The sequence below is a fragment of the Cyprinodon variegatus genome, unplaced genomic scaffold (genome assembly GCF_000732505.1).
Source record: "Cyprinodon variegatus isolate N-32 unplaced genomic scaffold, C_variegatus-1.0 Scaffold543, whole genome shotgun sequence".
In the NCBI taxonomy this organism is placed as follows: domain Eukaryota; kingdom Metazoa; phylum Chordata; class Actinopteri; order Cyprinodontiformes; family Cyprinodontidae; genus Cyprinodon; species Cyprinodon variegatus.
This window is the reverse complement of record NW_015150996.1, coordinates 229,859-233,248: the sequence shown is the minus strand read 5'-3', so window position 1 is coordinate 233,248 and position 3,390 is coordinate 229,859.

Here is a 3,390-nt window from a genome sequence, read left to right as displayed (position 1 = left end):
TCATCAATGCGAGCCTTCATGGTTGTTGGAATCTTACGGTCGCTTCTCCACTCCAGGACACACCCGCCCTGCGTCCTGATTGGACAGACCATAAATTCGGTTGGGGAAATCACTTTCAATGAGCGGGTTCCCAGATGTATGTGAGTGGAGCTGGGTGGAGCGAGACATGCATCTGGCTGTTGTCAGGTTAGCAAAACCCCACCATGCACCACAACATATTTTTGCAAAGTATTCAAACATAAATTAGCCAAATATAAGAGGAACATCATAGTTTGGTTCAAAGAAGGCATTTTAATTTCAGAATAATTTAGTTTTTTGCAAGGATTTTAAAGTTTGAATAAATAGGATTTTACAGTTTGAAGTAATAGAAAATTACCCCATATGCCAACCGTCACAAGGATATGCATGACAAGGAAGGGCTATATATACTGCATGCATTATTTAGCTAGTTAACATTGTATTACTTCTTGAGCTCCTCGAGATATTTAATATCACAGGTAGGTGCTTCAGCCTGAGAGTAAGTTTTGGGGCCGGTATGATATAAGGAGGGCCGGCCCTCGCACGCTAAGACTAGGAAAGGCCCACCGGGTAAATGCCCGGTATGACAGATTACCAGTACAAACCTGGATAAACACAAATCTGACGTCTTGCCCATGCGTTTTGACTACAGGTATGCTGGTCTGACAATGTAAGCTGATCTGACAGAACACCGGCCTTTTTTATCAGCTTGTGGATCTTTTTTTAAGACATTTACTCTAATGCTGTTACCACAGCAGGCTTTTGTTGAGGAGTATTTTTGTCACACCATGACAACCAAATAGGGACTAGTTTGAAGACATTTCTCTTTCCTTCCACAAAGCTTTTTCAACTCAGAATGTCAGGAATAGTGTTGATTTTGAGGTGTTATACAGTAGCCCAACAAAACCTTGTTTTTGTTTTAAAAATATGCAAACTGGAACGGACAAAGTGGTCCATCCCTTTTTGTTGAGGGGTTGGACTCTACAATGCAGTAATTTAGTTAATTCCTTCCTGCTATCATCACAACCCCAGCCTCTGTACAGGAAAGCGGAGGACCAAGGCCAACAATCCACTTTAACCCCCTTTTCAGACACTTAGACAGGTGTGGGCCATTGCAGGCTAACAAAAGAAGCTAAACGATCCCCATTCTAAAGGGGTGGGCACCTTTGACTGTCCCAATTTGCATGTTTTCTAAACGAAAAACAAGGCTTCGTTGGGCTACTGTATAAAACCTCGAACTCAACACTATTCCTGACATTTTGAATTGAAAAAGCTTCCTGGATGGGAAGCAAAACATCTTAAAACTTGGAAACAAAGTCCAGTGGATTGTTTTTAAATTTTCTTTTTTTTTTTTTGAATAACCATTGCCTGTCTCCCACTGCATTGATCCAGCAAAGATAAAATCATTCTGGGTGTTTAAGCTTCCTCCCACAGTCTAAAACATGGCTGTTAGGATACTACGATCTTGCTAAAGTGCCCTCAGGTGTTTGTGAATGGTTAGTGGCCTACTGTGTCTTTGTGTTACTTTCGGATGTACTTGTGTCCTTCCTGTTCAGAGGGTATCAGTAGATCAGTAGGTATAGGCTATAAGTGGATTAATGGATGGACGGTACAAGATGGGGGTATGAATTAGTGAAAGAGCAAATTGAGTTGTGTTTAAATCCTCAGGGAGGCTGTTAGAAAGGCAAGGGCTGGACTAAGGAAATTACTCTTTTCTTTTCTAGGTGAACTCACTGCCTTCATTGTAAATTGAGGGTTATTCAGTTCATTTAATAAGATTCCTACTCGCAAACTTCATCAAACCAATTGCATTTGGATGGTCTTACACCTTTAAGTGTTGAACAGTCAGAGACACAGCAATGTTTTTTGGTAGCCGTGAAACCAAGATTTGTCAGGCGGATTGGACACACATGCTGTCATTTACCCATAAAGTAATCCGTTGTTCAAAATCATAAACTGGTAACAAACATAAGATCCCTGTTAGTAAGGAAGGCTTCTGTCCAATTGATTGTTGACTGACACAGTATGTGCAGCAGTTAAGTCTTTCAGTTAAATTTACATTACAGACCGTTTTCATTTTATTTTTTTATCTGGAAGATTTCAGTCCCTGCTGTCACAGCTAATTCTCCTTAAAACAGATAAGAGCAAAGAAGAAAAGCCCCTATGCTGCACTGATTCTCAATTAAAAAGTAATGTGCATCAGCTTAACCTTCTCGGCTTCTATCATGCGGAAAGCATTCATTTCACGCTCACAAAGCTACTGTAAAAACAAAACAAAAACATTTCTCCAGAACTATAATTGATGCAGTTTGTCTTTTTTTTTGCCATTCATGTTAGATATTTGTAATTGTTTCCCCCCTCTGTTTCTGTTATCCTATTAACCACATGCAAACAATGATAAACACAATTAGTTTAAATAATTTATATCACAATCAGTTCAAGTTATACACAGTAGGAAATGTTATAATTTACTCATTAGAGCAGAAATGCTGTCTTAGCTCCTGTGCTTTAGATTTAGCGCCAAATAAAGCTTTTAGATGTGCTGGATTGAGCCCTTCCTCGGGACTCTATCATCCTAATGAGGTGATGAGAAGAAATGGACCCCTAAGTGGACTTCGGTGAAAGTCATAGATTGTGCATAATGAATACCATGCTCAAGTGTGAGGATGTTCATTAGTGCACTTGGCACCAGGACGTACTGTGGTTGAGGCTTGATTTTTGTACTCTGACCTCTGATCTCATATTTTGGACCCTCTGGTTAAGAAAGGGAAGGAGTTGTTCAAAATTCACCTGCAGTTTTCTTATTTCCATCAGTTAGAGTAACTCACTCAGGTCTGGAAGGAGCTAAGCAAACTATAACAATCCCACTCCTACCACAATTGTCAGTGAGTGTGGTGTTCTTTTCCTGTAACAAATACTGTGTTAGATTTATGCCACATGTGAAGTGAATGTCATTTGCTTCGTTATTCTGGTTTCTTTTGAAATCTTTTGAAAGAGTCTTCAATACCCTTTTGGAGTGTTTTATGTTTGGTGGAACTGTTTCAAGTTTTCTATATCTATGGAGGATTACTCTGAAAACTGTACACCGAAGTCCCAAATCCTAATAAAAGCTATGGAACCATTTCAAGACTTATACATGTCAACAGAATTTTCTTCCAATTTAAATGTCATTTTAAAGAAAGTGTTAATTCAACTCCAAACAATGTTAGACATCTAGTTTCTGAATTTCACTGATCTATGGAGACAATTCATTGGTTTTAACCCAACTTAGACAGCTTATATCTAAAAGATTCCCCAAAAAAGTTAAAAAAAAAACAACAATCCACTGGACTTTGTTTCCAAGTTTGAACATGTTTTGAAGTAGTGTATACA